Genomic DNA, 19212 nt, shown 5'->3' with positions numbered 1-19212 from the left:
CTGGGAGGGAGCCAAGGCTGTGAGCATGTTCAAGCCTCACCATGACAGCTACATGGCCCAGGAGCTGATGGCCCATTTCCACCCAACCCCAAAGATTTCCAGATCACAAGGTAAGGCCCCCCAGGCCTAGAAGTGGGATGAGGGAGGATGAAGGAGAAGGACTTCTCGAGATCTGGCCTGCCTCTGATGTCCCTGAAATAAGGAAGGCATCGGTACTCAGTCACTGAGTATGGCTTAAGGGTTAAGGTCCTAGTGGAACAGGTGAGTCCTGGGCCACGTCTAGCACAGGGTTCAGGTTCAGTTGGCACAGCAGTGGTGTCACGATTCCTGGTCTCAACATGCCTGTAGACGTTAAAAATTACTGAGGACCCTAATAGCTTTTTTAAAATTTGGGTTCTATCTTTAATATTTATGACATTAGAGATTGAAACTGACAGATTTTAAAAATAAATATTTTAATTTATATTAAAATAACATTAATAAACTAACTATAGTTTAAATAGCATTCTTATGAAAAATAACTATTGTTGGCAAGGCAAAATAAATTCTATTGAGAAGTGTGGCATGTTTAACTTCCCAAATCGAATGTCTGTCTGAATAGAAGATGGCTGGATCCTTGTGGCCTTTGTTTTCAATCAGTGGGGATATTGCAGGTCATTTAGACTCAAGAACACTTTCCTGTACATTAGTGAGAGAATGAGATTGAAACAACAAATTATGTTTTTATTATTATTATAGAAATAGCATTAACCTTGTTGACCCCTTGAAAGTATATCAGAGATCCACTAGGACTCCCCAGACCATATCTGAGAACTAAGATAGAAGATCCTGGTATTGAATTAGTGTGATGTGTGATGTTTAACTTTATATGTCACCTTGACTGTATTAAGTGATACCTAGAAAACTGGTAAAGCATTATGTCTGGGTGTGTCTGTGAGGATGTTTCTGAAGGATTTGGGCCTGTAAGTCGATGAACCGAGTGGGGAAGATTCACCCTCTATTTTGAGCACCATCCCGTCACTTGGGGCCTGAATAGAACAAAAAGGCAGAGGAAAGGCAAATTCTCCCTCTCTCTCCTGGAGCTGAAACACCCTGTTTCTCCTGCCCTCGGACATCAGAACTCCAGGTTCTCTAACCTTTGGACTCCAGTACTTGTAGAAGCAACACCTCTCACCCCTCAGTTTCTCAGGCCTTCGGCCTCTGACTGATAGTTACTTCTTCAAGTTCTGTGCTTATGAGGCTTTTGGACTTGCACTGAGCCATGGTACTGGCAGAATGCCTTTTGTGGGACTTCACAATTTCCGTAACTGTGTGTACCAATTCCACTAACATATCTATTCCATATACCGGTATCTATAACTATGTCTATACCTGAATCTATATATCATCTATACCTATATTTATTTCTATTTATCCTGTTCGTTCTGTCTGTATGGAGAACCCTGACTAACACAATCAGGCTTTGAAAATGCTGGCTTAAATGGTAGTATTTTGGATATTAGGTAATTCAGGAATCCAATTGTAAAACTGGGCAAAAAAATAAGTTTTTAAACAGTACAAAATTGTATTACTGCACTTACAAATGGATTTATAATGGAAAGAATTAGTAACATATTGAAATACCTGGATTGTTAAGATGGAAAACTGGGTTATTTATCTTTATGTGTATGTTTTAAGTTTATTCAATCAGCTATAATGAAAATACCAAGACTGTATGGTTTGTAAACAACAGAAATTTATTTTCCACAGTTCTGGAGGCTGAGAAATCCAGGATCCAGTCACTAGTAAATCAGAGTCTGCTGACAGCCCTATCCCTTGTTCATAGTCTTTTTGCTATATCCTCACATGGCGAAGGGGGGTGTAGTTCTCTGAGGTGTCTTTTATAAGGGCAATAATCCCATTCCTGAGAGTTCTACCCACCTCAGAGGAAAAATAGAAGGAGGAGATTTCAAACTTCCTGCCCCTCCCCTCATCCGGCCCTCCCCTCCTGACCTGTTTCCTCTGACTTGAACGGAGCAGCTGTCTTTCCTTTCTCCTGTCTGAGGCTAATCCTTCACCTGCACCCTGGGCCACCAACTCCCCAGCTTCCCCCAGGGCTTCTCTGTTCAGTCCATTCTTTCATTCATTCAACAAGGATTCATGAGCACTAAATATGTGCCAATCAGTGTTCTAGGTACTGGGGCACAGAAGTGAACATAACAGAAAGACCCCTTCCCAAAGAACCTAACTCTGTGCGGTAAGAGACAAGACAAAAAACAAGAAGTAAATATGTGGCTTGTTACTTGGTGATAAGTGTTTTGAAAATAAATAAATAAATCAAAGGAAAATCTGTAGTTGACATTTAAAATAGGAGACAGTGATGAGCAGGAGGAGCAGGCCACAGGAGCACTGGGGGGAAAGCATTCCATTAGAGAGAACAGCAGTGCCAAAGCCAGAGGCATGACCATGGGTGGCATGTGTCAGGACTGGCAATGAGGCTGCTGTGACTGGAGCACAGGGAGTGACCAGCAGAGTGGGAAGGGGCAAAGTCAGAGGGGTTTGAGGGCCAGATCACGTATGGCCTTAAAAATTATGCTGACCTTGGCTTTGCTTCTAAAAGGGGAGCCACTGAAGGTTTTGAGCAGAGGAGGGACTGGATCTGACCTGTGTTTTAAGAAGTTATATCAGATGCTAGACAGAGTGAGGTGGAAGCAGTCGGTGGAGGATAGAAAGCTGAAGATCGGCTGTGAGCTAGTGCAGTGATCCAGGTGACAGATGAGGATGACTTGTACTGGGGGAAACCCTGAGGAGGTGAGAACTGGTCCAATGCTGGGTTTATTTTAAAAATAAAGTAAAAAAGCTTTGCTGACAGAGTGAGATATGTGGTGCGAATGAAGGAGGATTTCAAGGGTGACTGCAAGCCATTAGTTCTAAAAAACTGGGAAGATGAAGTTACCAATATCTGAGATGGGAAAACTTAGAGACAAGAGACAAGAGAGGAGGTAGAGCTGAATCCAAAGTTCAGTTATGGACACGTTTATGGTTGAGGAGTCTGTTAGAGTTCCACGGGGAGGTGCAGAGTGGGCAGTTAGATCATCAATGGTACAGTCCAGCTGAGAGGTCAGGGCCAGAGATAAAAATTACATACTCAACCTTGCCCATCCTCTTCATGGTGGGTGAAGAGACAGAGCTGCCCTGTCACCTGTCCCCAAATGTGAGTGGTGAGCACACGGAGCTGCAATGGTTCTGGAAGAAGTTCTCGCCAGTCTTACTGGTGCGCTGGGACGGGCAAGAGCAGCAGGGAGAGCAGATGCCCAAGTACCGAGGCAGGGTGACACTGGTGGAGGAGAACATCACCTGCGGGGTGCGTTGCTGTGAGGGTACATCAGGGCCTCTGATGACGGGGTCTATGGATGATCTTTCAGAGATAAAGAAGCCCAGGAAGAAGCCTTCCTGCGTCTGAAAATCGCTGGTGAGTGCACAGGTTTTGAGATTTTCATTGACACCACGAGGTATGGGAAAGTGCTTTGTAACCTTTAAAAGTGTAACAGGGAACCTGGCAGCCCAGAAACCCAGGTGTGGAGATTGATCCTGCCAGAGAAAGGGTTCGTTATGGCTGATGATCTAAAGTGATTCCTGTATAAAAAGCAACCATGTGTGGAAGGACTCCATGCTATTGTTGTGTCAGATAGAGACGGAGTATCTGTTACTAAGGTGGCCAATGATAATGCTCCAGAGCATGCTTTGAGACCTGTTTTCTTATGTACTTTTGCCCTTGCAACAGACCAAGGGAGCAAACTTGGACTTTCAAAAAATAAAAGTATCATCTGCTACTATAACACCTACCAGGTAGTTCCATTTCATTATTTGCGTTTGGTGGTGAATGTCATAGCAAGCGGCAATACCAACACAGGACTAATCGTCAGCCTAGAAGAGGAACTTGCTCCACTATTTGAAGAGTTGAGACAACTTGTGGAAGTTTCTTAATCTGACATTGGTTTCAATGTGTTCCTTATCTTTATTATAACAATACAGTATCAATCCAGCAATCTTTAGGCAACAGTAATACCTGTATCCATGTACTCAAGAAAGCGTCCCCTTTTCCAACTTATACTAAAGAAAGAGCCTGTAGATATAATTTGTAGACAGATCAGTTGTTATAATTCCTTGTGTAGGATCTTTTCTTATTTAGTGAGATCTTGGGATACTGCAAAAAATGGTTCAGTCTATCACAGCTCATATGGAGTTAGTCCAGTCACTGAATATGGATGAGATTCTATTCAGTGGATCAGAATCAAAATGGTACATTCATCCATTTGAGCCATAAAATGCTCCCTACTGTACCATATGCCCAGGCCTGTGGAATGAAGCAGAGTGTTTTTATTGTGAATAGTAAGGACATATTTTTCTTTGGATTATATTTTATTTCCTTGCATTGAGTGTGAGGAAGATAAAATGGCTCTTATCACTAAAAAAATTAAAGTAAATAATAACAATCCTAAATTATTATCAATGTGCTTGCAATGTGCTAAAAACATCTGTAAATACAGTAGTACCTTTTAATATCATTCATGTTTAGCTACTCACATAAGCTTTCCATTTAATAACTGTGGTGCTGAAATCTAGATCTTGGCTCTATGACCATGGACCCTCTGTGGTGGCAGCTTGTATAGTGCATGTCCTCGTACTTGTAGAGGAGAAGAAATATCTTGAAGATCATTTCTAAAACCCTAGAAACTTGATGGGATACAACAATGGTTCCTTCATAAAGTGACAGACTTAATTTTTAAAATTCTAACTTCTGTTAACTCTTGTCAGATAAATGTTCAATCTCATATATAGACATAAATTTGGGTAAATACTTAGTGGCTTTGCTGTGAAACTCTGTAGAGTGTTTTCTGTAGTCTGTACAGTTACAAGAATAGATTCAGGCAGAAGAGGAAAGAAAAGAAGCCTCTGTGATAGAAATTTAAATGCTTGAGGGAAGCTGAGGTAGAAACTGTGTAAGAGAATCCCTGAATCTACATCCCAGCACGGGAATGCTATATCCTCCACCGTGATTCCCAATTCTCCCAAGGACATTCAGAGAGAAGAATAGGAAACAATTTTCCTTTCTCCCATTCTTGCCTATCCCTCAAGACCCAACAGAAGTTCTCCTTCCTCTCCAAAGCCTTCTCCTATATTTCCAACAACAGGGCTCCTTCTGATTGCTGGAGCTCCCTACCTGGACCACTTACCCACCTGTAAGCCATTGGTCCTGCTGTTCCCTCTGTCTGAAAGAGCCTTTCTTATGTCTGCCCATCAAACTCCTGTCCAAATATCAAAGAGCACCTCAAATGGCCATCCATCCTTTAGGGGAAACACTTGTGCCTCATCCCAAAATGGCATCTTTCTGATGAGGTGTGTGAAATGTCATTTTATTGATACTTCAGTTTCCTTTGAACTGAGAACTTAAGATGTCTCTACTCCTAGTTTTCCTGGGTTACTGTGTATCTCCCTTCTTACAAACACTGCAGCCCTGTACTTATAAGGCTCCAAGAAAGGTGTCCTCTAAAAGATTAAGGCCAGCTTGTCTCTCCATAGCTCTTCTCTCTTCATAGTCCCTACATCCATATGGAAGTTGAAAAAAGTGGAGATATCCAGCTGGAGTGCACCTCAATGGGAAGGTACCCAGAACCCCAACTGCTTTGGAGAACTCCCAGGGAGCAGAAGTTTCTGTCCTCATCAGAGTCCAGGAATCCCGATAAAGAAGGCTTGTTCATGGTGGCTGCTTCACTGATCATCACAGACACCTCCATGGAGAACGTGTCCTGCTGCATCCAGAATCTCCTTCTTGGGAAGGAGAAGGAAGTGAGGATTTCCATACCAGGTCAGTGGAACTAGTGCTGAATTCCTATGTTCAAACAACTTATGAGTCACACAACCTGGGACACCTGCCTTGATGTGACCTCATGACAGAGTTGTCCGCCTCCGCTCACCTTCGCAAAGTCTCCTGCATGATGGTTTGAGGGAGCTCCCCAAGATTTCACTAGATGTATAAGAATTCTGAAGGTACAAACTCTACACACCTCAGAGAGATTCCAATTTGGGGTTCTTACGAAATACATCTAAATTAGAAAAGCTTGTCAGTGGGTGTCATTGTGCGTTTCTGATACAAAGAGTCCTTCCTTTGAACAGCTAGAACATTTATATTATTTTTCTAGTTTTCCAAATAATCATCTGTTCCTTTGTGTTGCTTTGCCCCCCACGGATTTGTCACCCCACTTCCCCTGGGTGACTGAGACATAAAGGATTACTCAAAGCCCATCTTTTCTGAGCAGTGAGAGGCCCCGAAATGGTTAACTTCCCTTGGGAATGCTCAAGCGAGAGGCATCACTTCCTCAGGAAATTAACCCCAAATTGGGGTTCTCTTCCTGCATTTCTTTTCCAGACCAGGAAGTTACAGGAAGAGAACATAGGTGGGGTTATAGTTTAACAATATAGGCTGGTAACTTTCAGCGAAACAAGTCAGATGACATTCCCTTAGACAATTAAGTGATCTTACAGCAATTTCTCAGTATCTTTACATAACAATCAGTAACTAGTCTGTCCTTGAGCCAGCAACCTTGCTGTGTTACAAATCTTTATCTTACATCAGAGACTTTATAGCCTGAGGAAAATTTCCATTCCTCCACAAGGTCAATATCTGAAACTGCAAGGCTTTGGAAAACCAGGCCCTGTGAGGTACATATGCTTTATAGTACATTCCACAATCATCAGCTCTCACTGTTTATTAGAACTTTGTTCCAGTTCCAAGGGTCCTCAGTGAAGCAGGTTATCTCATTTATTCCCCAGATACTACCTCTGATTTAAACAGCAGCATCTCATGTCCAGTTCACTTGTTATCTCACGTCCATTTCCCCTGTAGTTTTCGCCAATTCTTGTGTCTTCTTCCCTGTGCTCTCCTTGCACCCTAGGAATCTATGTTTGCTTTCAGAGAGGCCTTACTTTTAAGATAATATACTCTTTCTTCAAATCGTTCTCTGAATAGATATCACTATTCATTCAGATTTCTAACAAGTAAACAAGTCTTTCTCCTTCCATTTGCCTTCAGCCTCTCAGGTGACTACTAACCCTCACTGACTCTCCACATTTCATTGAAACCCCACAGAAGGTTCTTCAGTGATTTCCCTAATTCAGTTCAATTCCATTCTGCTCCTCATCTTTCTTTTTTATTTTTTTAATTAAAAAAAATTTTTTTTTAATTTTTAAAAGATGACCGGTAAGGGGATTTTAACCCTTGACTTGGTGTCGTCAGCACCATGGAGCTAACTGGCCATCTCTATATAGGGATCTGAACCCAAGGCCTTGGTGTTATCAGCACCACACTCTCCCGAGTCAGCCACGGACCAGCCCTGCTCCTCATCTTTTTTGATACATCTGATCCCAATATCTATCCTCTTCTAGAAACTGTCTCCAAATTTGCCATGTAAAATATTTTATTTTCGTGATTTTTTTTGGCCACTTTTTTTCCTGTAGCTTTTATGATTTATTTTTCTGCTCCCGTTTGTAATCATTCCCTTAAAATCCACTTTCTGCACCTTTGAGTTTTCCCCTCTGGTAATCAACGTCACCTTCAGTCCTCTCCCTGGAGGATGGGGTGTGTGCTGATAGTCCCAACAGTCTAATCAAGCCTTAGTCTTTCTGGTGACCAATCCCCTTTGTGAAACTATCTAGGGGCCTCACAGTCATCAATCATATCATGAACATACAAATGACAGTGTTATTGCTCCAGAGATTCCACAGGTTTTAGGAGCTGAATGTCAGGAAGTGGAGAAGAAAATAAAATACATACTTCGCAATATCAGATCCTCTTTCATCCCTCCACCATATATAGGAGAGCCATCCTACAGATTTACATAGCACCCAAACAACAGAGGTCAGGGTTCAGATCCTCTTACCGGACAGCCACCATAAATATAGAAATACAGAAATAGATAGCACCCATATGAAGATGGTTCTCAGAAATGAATCTTTCATTCCAGTCTCTTTGCTGAGGGCCAGTACCACACTTCCAGCTGCCTGTTGGCTGTCTCTCACCCCTGTGTCTTCTGGTCTAGCTGTTCATTACTTTTGGACCTTTGATGAACCATATACCACTTTCCTTCTCCCTCCTTTTTGGTTAAACCTGTTAAAATTCTAGAAAAGAATGGCATTAATCTCAAGTGTACAGCTTGATGAATTTTTACATATTACATCCAATTTTCATTAACTGGATGTGAATTTTGGTAATTTTCGCATGGCTGGGAAGTGAAGCTAGTAACATGTATTTTTTTTATTTTAATTAACTGTTTTATTTTGAGATCATTTTATATTCACATGCAAATGTAAGATATAATATAGAGATCTCATGTACTCTTTTCCTTATTTCTCCCAGTGATAATATATTGCAAAACTCTAGTAAATACCACAACCAGAATACTAAGTATAATTCTCTGAAGATTCACCCAAGTTATTCTATGTGTCAATAGTTTGTTTCTTTTCTTGCTGAGCAGTTAGAATTCCATGTTATGAAAATACCACAGTTTTTAAATCACTTATCTGTTGAAAGACATTTTGGTTGTTTCCTGTTTGTGGTTATTACGAATGTTAACCTAAAAAAGAAACTGAGGCCAAATACATACAGCCAATGCAGGATTAACTGAGCCAATATGATGATTGCAGCTGGGGAGACACATAGATCAGGTCGCCCTACAAAACGTGTTCTGAAGAGGCCGGCAGAACTGAACATTCTATACTCACAAGAAGGGGGAAGGGTCAAAGGAGAGATAGTCCTGCCTAAGTACTTTATCAGGTTTTCTATTGGTTGTACATGATGTCTAGATTTGGGATTGTTACTAGTTTACATCCCACATGCAGAGATCTAGGGTAAGATTTCCAAGAAGCATCTTAGGTTATCTTACGGCTTTGTGATGTCATTATGGCTGCTTGTAAGTAAAATGGTCTTATGATAATGTTTTCTAGGACAGGAAGACACAATTACTGATTTATCCCAGATCTCCCAAGGCACTGTAATTTAGCTGAGCTGGTCACAACAGGCGTGTGTGTGTGTGTGTGTGTGTGTGTGTGTGTGTGTGTGTTTAATCATTTCCCCCTTTGTGATCAAAAATCTTTCATCTGAAAGCATTGATGATCAACTGATTTAGACATTTTGACCTGTCTCTGTGGGAAGGTTCCTTCCCAGAAAGTCATGTTTGCCTTCCTTAGACTTCCTTAGACTTAGGTCTAAGTCCAAATTTTAAGCGATATGGTAGTTGGGATGGGACGGTAACCACATCCTTTAATTCTTGGCAAAACTGAAAAAATAGATAGCTGTATTTGTTGCATAAATCATGCCCTTGGACAAAAGAGTGTACCAAAAAATAGCAAGAGAAAAAGAAAAAAAAAAAAAAAAAAAAAAACTAAGAGCACTTTTAACAACTTAAACTCAGTAGTAAGTTTAACTTGGCATCGTCCTGGGAAAATGTATATTAAAGCAATAATTCAACTTTGTAAGTAGTCTTGAGACATATGTCCTGGTTAGAATGTGAATTAAGAGGTAAGACATACAGTCTAACAAAAGTCTAAGACTAGAAGAGTTCCCCAGAGTAAAAAGTAAAAGTCCAAACGTTTCCGGAACTTTGATCATGGACTTGTCATCAGGTCAGGCTCAGAGTCTTGGAGAAGATATTTGCTCACAGGCCATAGGTGTCTGGTTATGAGTTACCTTCAGGTGAGACTCCTCAGTAATGGAGGAGGTCCACTGATGTGAATTTGCCTTTTTTAAAAATTAATATTGTTTTTTTTTTACATTCTATGATGTTGTCATCGAGCAGTTGGGAGGGAGGGGGAGAGGGGAAAGGGGAAGGAAATGGGATGGAAGAAGGAGGAATGAGGAGGGGTGGAATTGAGGCCTGTGCCACCCCCTCATTCCCACAGGGGAGACCAGGGGTTTCCAGTGGTGGCTTGGTCAGTGTCGGGCTGGGTGCAGATGTCGGGGGGTGTGGCAAAGGCCCTTGGTTGCCACCACTCCAGCTCAGGAACTTGGGGCCCTTCTTGCTGAGGCTCACTAGGGTAGTTGTGCATATCCGGGGGCTGTGGCTGACCTGAGGCCCCCACCTCAGGACTGGTTGCTGATGTTGGGGAGCATGGCCAAGGCCCCCAGCCCTCCTCCCTTTCTGGCTTTGTAGCCCAGGGGACTTCTGGCCCTTCTAGGTGTTATATGTGATCTTTGGTGAAATGAAACCTTTACTACTTAATATCAAACTTTGTCTCTGGTTGTGGGTACTCTGTTTTTTCTTTCAGTTCTGTATTGGATTATTTGCTGTTCTCACCACTTAAACTCTGCACTGGAACTAATTTGCTGTCCTTTGCTTACTTCTAAAATGGGGGAACTTCCTGTGGGGACCAGCACTTGAGTTCTGTGGTTGAGCTAAATTGCTGCTTTGCTGCTCATTCCCTAGGAAAGGCTCTTTGTGCAGCTCAGGTTTTAATGGTTGACTTTATAGGTACTTCTGTGTCTAGTGAGATCCTGTGCACCTGGGATGTGTGGACACTCTGGTCTGGGCCTGAGTCTTTTCATCAAACTGTTCCCCATACAATTCTGTTTCTGACCAGTCTCCTCTGAGTGGTCCTACACTGATGGGGGGGCAGATCAGCTGTCGTTGCTGTGCCCCAGTGATCCCTTGGTGGGCCCGTCTCCCCCACCACCCATGCTCCAAACACTTCCCATGTGCTGGTCCCTTGTGATGATTTGCTGGCCTCTGAGTGGCTCCTTTTTTTCAGCTGTGGCTCCTTGCTCTTATGCGGGTCTATGGGAAGCCTATTAGTAGTCTTGTTGGCCTGGGGGCAACCAAGGCCCTCTTCTCCCCTGCTGCCTCCAAGCAATTTCATCTGAAGGACACAGCTGTGGCTTTTGCCAGCTCCTGTTCCATGTGCTCAGCAGTTTCAGCCCAGAAGCAGCCAGGGCTCAAAACGGTCAGAACAGTTTTTTCTTTCTCTCATCGTGGCTTCTGCTGCCTTCACGCACTCCGTAGGTTTCTCCTCTTCCCCTGAGCTATAGCAGCCTCAGCTTGGCTCTCATTGTTTTTTTATAGTTGTAAATTGGTTGATTTGTGAGAGAGAGTGACGATGGAACCATCTGTTCCACCATCTTGATCAGAAGTCGAATTTGCCATTTTTAAATGAGAAATATAAATTCATGAGTCAATGTCTTTAAGCTTAGTTATGCAGGGATTGGTTAACAATCCCTGACATTGTGTCTTTTAATGTGGTTGGAAGGAATCCTCTTATTTGATGACATTTTTAATAAACAAAGACTCTGGGAGACCATTGTCTTTGATGTCTTCATCTCACAAGAGCTCACTGTAGTAAGAATACTTTATTAATTTAGAATTTTTCAAAAAAGAAAAAATGGGCCAGCCCATGGCTCACTTGGGAGAGTGTGGTGCTGATAACACCAAGGCCACAGGTTCGTATCCCTATATAGGGATGGCCGGTTAGCTCACTTGGGAGAGCGTGGTGCTGACAACACCAAGTCAAGGGTTAAGATTCCCTTACTGGTCATCTTTAAAAAAAAAAATAAAAGAATTTTGGGGGAGGACCTTTATAAGGCCTTGGCAGTAATGAAGAATGTCACCTTTTAGAAGAGTTGGAAGAGCTGATTGATCAAGTTATTTTTCTAGGTCTTTTCACATAAGTCTTCCCATTACTATTTTAAAGGGAGAAAGCTGATACTTTGTAAGTGGGGTAGAACACAAGTTATGCAATACCAGTGGAAGAGCCCTTGGCCATGTATTGTAAGTGGACTGAATTATTTGACCAGTAAAACATATCATTGTGGCGCCCAGGGGAAACTCCTCAGGAAGGGATATTTGCCAAAATTCAAGATTTTAGTTCAGATAATAAAAACTCCAAAAACGATGGACAGGCTAGAATTTAATAACAGGTGCACTGTAGTTTTATTCTAAAACATCACTTTTCTCTCTCTGATCCCATCTTCTTACCAAAGGTATTTACAACAAGACTAACCCATTTGTAAATTAAGTTTAGTCTGTGGCCTGATTATTTGCATAAAGTGCAGTAAGGATAGTGATTTATCAGACAGGCTCCTTTTAAATTGGCTTTGTTAGGACTTTTATAAGGAATGTTAGGTTAGACCTTCAAAAGTCTCTCAAGGCTTAGCGAGCCAGTGTACAGATCTGATTTCCTTTCTGATTGTTCCTGTAGAAATTGGGTGAATCCCCCTCTTCTGGAGGTTCCTTGCCAAAAATGACATTATTATTAACTGCAAGGCCAGACACCTTGTAAAGGAACATGTAGACAAGGTACTGGGCCAGTCTTTCTCTAAGTCAATTGGCTTTATAAAGTCACTCTCAATCTTTTAAAGAAGTCTGCTCCTATGTGATGATAGGACATTCCAGTCAAAGCCTTGGTAAAATAACAAGTGTTTTCAGTTGTGTCCTGCTACAGGACGAACAGATTCTCATTGAACTTACGGAAATAACTATATTGTCATAAAATAAGAATACTTATAAATAGTTTTAAAATCCTGGAGGGAGCAAGTAGGGATAAAAGTAAATTTTGTAATTTTGTTTATAAAAGTATACTTTACTAAATTGCTATAAAGCTACAAATATTCCAAAAGAAAAAAAAATCCTTAAATCTGGAAAACAGAAACAAAATAATCAACACTGTTTTAAACAAAAAGTCATAAAAATAATTTTATTCTCTTACCACTTTATTTTCATGAAATTAATATTTGTTTTGTTTGATTTTAGGTTAGCAATTTTATGAGTTCATTTTTTTTTATTGGAGTTTGAAATATTTTTCACCCGGTCCAGTTCAAATCTCAAAGTCATCAGCAAAGGTTTGTATGTTATAGAGTCTCTTTGTCCTTTTTATGAATGTCTCTGAAGACACAACATATATTAACTACAATTTTAACTCTTAGTAAGCCTAATTTCCAGTGAAAAACCTAGAAGACAGGCAATTTTGAACTGTTTTATATCAATTTTGTAGATGAAAACCATTTCCTAGTTTTTGAAAAGACATGTTTTTAAAATTTTTTAACAGATTTAATTATATTTAGCCTTTTGTACATCATGTAAAAGTAAGACATCATAGTATATTGCAGTAGTACCAGTTTTCTGTATTAGTCTGTTTCTGTTGCTTATAGCAGAATACCTGAAACTGGGTAATTTATAAAGAAGCAGAATTTGCTTCTTACAATTTGGAGGCTGGGAAGTCCAAGGTCCAGGGAACACACCTGGTAAGGACTTTCTTCTTGGTGGGAACTCTACACAGAGTCTTGTGGTGACCAGGGTATCACATGGTAAGAGAGTGGCCTGAGTAAGAGAGAGCCACATTTCTCACTTGCTCTCATTATAAAGCCATCAGAACCAAACCCATTACTCCATGAATGGATTAATTCATACACAAGGGCACAGTCCCCCAATCTAGTCACCTCTTAAAGGCCTCACCTTTCAAATACTTTAACCGAATTTCCCACTCTCTTAACAGTCTAACAATGGGGGTCACGTTTCCAATACATGAAATTTTGAGGGACACATTTAACCCATAGCATATATAAACTTAAGCCCATGTTTAATAATTAATGTTTCAGTATTTTAACTTAGTTAGAAATGACTCAAATATCTTATGATTACCTAATGCTTAATTTAATATAACATGACTTTAAGATTTTTAAATTCCTGAAAAGATTTTGTTGAAACTGTGATGAGTACATGCATAAACATTTATTCTAGTCTCATTTACTTAATTCACTTGTTTTAAATAGGTATATTTGAACTGTCTATTTGGAAAACCAAGCTAGACTTTTAGATTATGTGTAATCAGTTTGTTGTAAAAACAGACCCTTCTTGGTTGCTTGGGGCAGTTTGCCTTCTTTTAAAAGATATGGCTTGACTGGTTAGCTGCTAAAGCTGGAAGCTCATGAATTTAGAGGCCTTGTTTTGTGGATTTTTCCTTTGTTTGATTAGCCATATTAACAAGATCCTACCTAAGTCTGGCAGCTATCCAATTAATTTGTAACCAGTCTTCTTTTAACCTAGGCCTTTGAGACACTGGATACACTTATCCTTTCCCATGTTTCCCCCCTTAGCCATCCAGGGTGCCTTTGAAAGGCAGGGCCCATTCAGGTGCTAGATTTACATACCTGGGTGGATCTCGGGGCAGAGGGCAGAACTACAAAGATAATGTCTTATTCCAGCATGGCTCAGTGGCCAGTTCCTACCAATGAATCAAGTCAATATAAAAACTCCACTAGAAGCAGTAGTTTTATGATGTTTTTAAATGTCTAACAAATAGCATAAAATTTTACCTGACTGATAGAACTAGGCAAAAGTATCTAAATTATTTACTTTATTTTTTAAGGTTATTTATTTATTAATATTATTTTTTTTATATATTCTAAGATATTGTTGTGGAGCAGTTGAGAGGGAAGAGGACAGGGGAAAGGGGAAGGAAATACAGTGGAAGAAGGAGGAAGGGAGTCATGGTTGAGGCCCATGGCACCCCCCTCATTCCTGCAGGGGACACCAGGGGCCTTCCTGTGGTGGCTTGGTCATTGCTGGGCTGGATGCAGATGTCAGGAGGGTGTGGCTGAAGCCCTCGGTCCCTCACTTCTCCTGCTCAGGAGACCAGGGGTCTTCCAGTGGTGGCTCAGTGGTCATTGCTGGGCTCTTTGCAGATGTCGGTGGACATGAATGAAGCCTCCTGTTCTCCCCGCTCCCTAGCTTGGGAGTCCAGGAGGCTTCTGGTCCTTCTAGACTTTATAGATGTTCTTTGGTGACGTGAGACCTTTACTAGTCAGTATCAAACTTTGGTCTGTCGGCATTTTATTTTTTCTTTCAGTTCTGTGTTATTTTATTCACTGTTGCCACCACTTAAACTCTGCAGTGGAACTAATTTGTTGTTCTTCGCTTACTTCTTAAATGGAGGAACTTCCTGTGGGCCAGCACTTGAGCTAAGTTGAGCTAAATTGCTGCTTTGCTGCTGATTCCCTGGGGAAGGTTTTTTTGTGCAGCTCAGGTTTTAATTGTTGACCTTGTAGGTACTTCCAGGTCTCATGAGCTCCAGTGCACCTGGGTTGTGTGGAAACTCTGGTCTGGGCCTGAGTCTTTTCAGCAAACTGCATCCCCAGAAGTTCTATATTCCTGACCAGTCTCCTCTGAGTGGTCCTGTGCTGACTGGGGGGCAGATCACCTGTCCATGCTGTGCCCCAGTGTTCCTCCATGGGCCTGTCTCCCACATTGCCCATACTCCAAACACTTCCCTTGGAATGGGCCATGCACTGGTCCCTTGTGATGACTCACCAGCCTCTGACTGGCTCCTTTTTTCAGTTGTTGTGGCCCCTCGCTCCTATGTGGGTCCACAGGAACCCTGTTAATGGTCTTGCTGGCCTGATGGCCACCAAGGCCCTCTTCTCCCCTGCTGCCTCCAAGCAACTTTATCTGAAGGGCACAGCTGTGGCTTTTGCCAGCTTTGCTCCATGTGTTCATCAGCTCCAGCCTTAAAGAGCCAGGGCTCAAAATGGTGGGAGAGAACCCTTCTTTCTCTTGTCATGGCTTCTCCTGCCTTCCAGAACTCCATACGTCTCTCCACCTCTTCTCTGTGGTCTAGTGTCCCCAACTTGGCTGTCATTGCTTTTTAATAGCTGTAAATTGATTTGTGGGAGAGAGGGACATTGGGGACCATCAATTCTGCCATCTTGGCCAGAAGTCAAGCAATTTTCCAAAAGCATCTAAGTTAAATTTGAAAACATTTTTATTTACTTTACCAACAATTTAAAAAGTAGTTTTATTTATCAAAGATTATTAAAGCATTAAGGCTTATTTACTTTGTTTATAAGCATGCATTATTTCTAAGCCATTTTGGTACCATGTAGACAATATGCAAACACAAGTTAGACTATAAATGTAGACATAACACACCACATACATATGTATACACATGAAAATACAGATAGAAATAACATAGCTTTCATTAAGGTTTTTTATTTATTTAGTTTTAAAAGAGTTTTCTCTTTCTCTCAGACTCTCAATCTTTAATTACCTGTCTTACTGTCCTAAGCAATTGTTAGCTGGGCCACCCGAAGTTGTTTTTATTTCCAAAGGGAATAGCTCCTAGGTAGAACAAGTTAGAAGATCTGTATCTCAAGGCATACAGAAGAAATGTAAGGTCTTCCAAGAAAGAGCTTAAGGAATATTGTCTTTTAGGTCTGATTGTTCTTAAAGTTCCTCTGGATGGACAAAATATCCATTTTTTTTTTTAACTAGATTTGTTGCATTTTTTAAAAATTGGACTTGAGGATTCTTGCTGGAAAGTGGCTATAAACTTTAATTTGATCTGACAGGTTTATCAGCCATTCTCTAGAAATGCCATATTGAGGGTAGAATTAGGTTTAGGTATATCATTTAGATAAGACACAGAGAAGGATTTTAAAATAGCTGTTTAGGCAACATAAGAATTTACTGCAGGATTTTATAAGGAAATACATAGAAAATTTAGAAGACTGTTTAGAATAATCAGTTGAATGCCAGAAAGTCTAATTTTTGAGAATAATATAGTTAGACAATTTACTTTTTCTACTTAGTTTCTGCTCCTTAACTGGATTACTGAAAGAAGAGCAAAGCCCATTAATCAAGGAAAAGAAAAAAACCAAGGGTTTAGTAGACTGAAAAAAACTAATATAGTTTGAATTATTAGTTTTTAAGCCAAATTGAATCATCGAGCTCTAAAACCATGCTTTTTAATTTATATATTTTTAGCGAGAACACACAGTAAATATTCTTGACTTTTAAATTTTAAAGTAGTTACCAAATGATTCAAAACCAAAGTGGTATAAAGGAGCCATCTCAGGATCCAGCGCCACTCCCAAAAAGAAGGCTTTGAGAGTTGACAACACTTAGTACAGTAGCTGCAAATAGTCCTATTTAGCTCAGGGGAGAAATTAAACAACAAAATTTTTAATTTATTATAACCCAAATTTTAAATTAGAGATATATTTGAACAAAGGACTAAAAAATCCAAACAAATAAGAATTTTATATTCTTCCATGATCTAGACCCTTTTCAATGACAACTTAAAGAGAAAAGTTTACAAGTTCCATTGGCTGGAAATGGGTGTAACCCATGTTTTTGTTTGGCCATAGTTTTTATGCTCTCAGCTTCTTAGCTGACCAACTGTACAAAAAGTGTCTGTGTGTCTCTATAGACAGAAAGTTAAAAACATTGGTAAGATAAACAGGAAATCAAAAGCTGTCTACTGGGGTAGAAGGATAGCAAATATGTACCACAAAAGGTTAAGAGGGGTAGTTTTAAAACAACAACTTAAGCTAATTTTTATAAATATTACTTTAGTAAGTTAAAGGAATTTTGTGGTAAATTTTTTCATAGGTGCCTATAAGACAAATGTTTAAGATAGAGCCCTCTAAAAACTATATATATATATATTTTTAACATGACAAATTTGTTTTAAAGAGTGCATATTTGGTGATTGTAATTCAGAGGTCACTTTGAGTTATTTGGGCCTGTTTCCTAAGTCTTTGTAAAATAAAACACCATTAAAAAAGCAGCTGTTATTTCAAAGCATGCTGTGTAATTTTCCCTTAGCCAAAAAAAACTGAAATACACTGGTGTCCTGTCAATATCATGACCCAAGACTTCCACCTAGCGGCAGAAATAGGAATGACAGAATTCCCCCTTTCCCACACCTCCTCTCCAAAAACAGAGACAGCTGCAAAACCTTAACCTAGAATCTCCCACCATGCAGGGGGAACAGAAATTAGCAGTACCTCTTTCTGAAACTCCTATGGAGGAAGATGGAAACGCTCATTCTGAAAGGGAAAAGAGGCAGTTGGGGAAAAAAAAAAAAACCAGTTCAATATATCCTCTTATCTCAACCAAAAAGAGGGAGATCTGGCATCCTGAAGAAATTGACCCCTTCCTTACCTACGAAGCTCCTGGAGACGGATGGTATGATGGGCACCTTTTTTGCTGTTATGGAAAGCTCAAACTCAAGAGGAAACCCTGGGTGGTCAGGGGACGTGCTGTGGAGTGCCTTCATCATCACCAAAATGTTGACCTAAAAAGAAACTGAGGACAAATACATACAGCAAGAATTTATTGAGCCAAAGTGATGATTGCAGCCGGGGAAACACATAGATGAGGTCATCCTACAGAACGTGTTCTGAAGAGGCCAGCAGAACTTAACATTCTATACTCACAAGAAGGGGAAAGGGTCAAAGGAGAGATAGTCCTGCCTAATTACTTTATCAGGTTTTCTATTGGTTGTACATGATGTATATATAGATTTGGGATTGTTACTAGTTTACATCCCACATGCAAGGACCTAGGGTAAGATTTACAAGAAGCATCTTTGGTTATTTTATGACTTTGTGATGTGATTGTGGCTGCTTCTAAGTAAAATGGTCTTATGATAATGTTTTCTAGGACAGGAAGACACGATTACTGACTTATCCCAGATCTCCCAAGGCTCTGTCATTTAGCTGACCTGGTCAGAGCAGATTCTTCTGATTATCACATACACAGCTGTGAACATTCATGTACAGATTTTTATCTGAACATAAGTTTTCTTTTCTCTGGGATAAACACCAAGGAGTGCAAATGCTGTGTTTTATGATAGTTACGTGTTTGGTTTTTTAAGAAACCAAACTGATCTTTAGAGTGGCTGCACTATTTTACATTTCTACCAGCAGTGTGTCCATGATCCAGTTTCTCTGCATTCTCATCGACATTTGGAATTGTCGTTTTTTTAATTTTAGCTATTGTAATAAGAGTGTGATGACACCTTTTTGTGTTTTTAATTTACATTTCCCTGATGATGCTGAATATCTTTTTCAGTAGTTACTTGCCATCTGTGTATTCTCTTCGGTGAAATATCTGTTCATGTGTTTTCTAATTGGGTTGAGTTTTTTTGTTTTGATTTGTTTTATTGTTGAGTTGTAAGGATTCTTAATGCATTCTAGATATGAGTTTTTTCTCAGATAAGTGGCTTGCAAATATTTCCTTCCAATCGGTAGCTTGTCTTTTTCCTCCTCTTAACAGGATATTCACAAAACTTAAGTTTTTAACTTTGAAGTTCAGTTTATCAATTGATTCTTACATAAATTGTACCTTTTCTGTCAAGGCTAAGATTGCTCAATCCCAAAACTTTTCTCTTACTTTTTCTTTA

At 40.2% G+C, this 19212-nt stretch overlaps 2 pseudogenes; both read left to right on the top strand.

Annotated features, from left to right (window-relative positions):
• Positions 1-25: 25 nt before the first annotated feature.
• On the top strand, positions 26-5862 carry LOC134378947 (butyrophilin subfamily 1 member A1-like; annotated as a pseudogene).
• Positions 3592-3966, top strand: LOC134377948 (ragulator complex protein LAMTOR3-like; annotated as a pseudogene).
• Positions 5863-19212: the final 13350 nt, after the last annotated feature.

Source organism: Cynocephalus volans, chromosome 5 (assembly GCF_027409185.1).
Source record: "Cynocephalus volans isolate mCynVol1 chromosome 5, mCynVol1.pri, whole genome shotgun sequence".
NCBI classification, from domain to species: Eukaryota; Metazoa; Chordata; class Mammalia; order Dermoptera; family Cynocephalidae; genus Cynocephalus; species Cynocephalus volans.
Note: the sequence above shows the minus strand (reverse complement) of the source record. Positions and strands in the feature narration are given on the sequence as shown.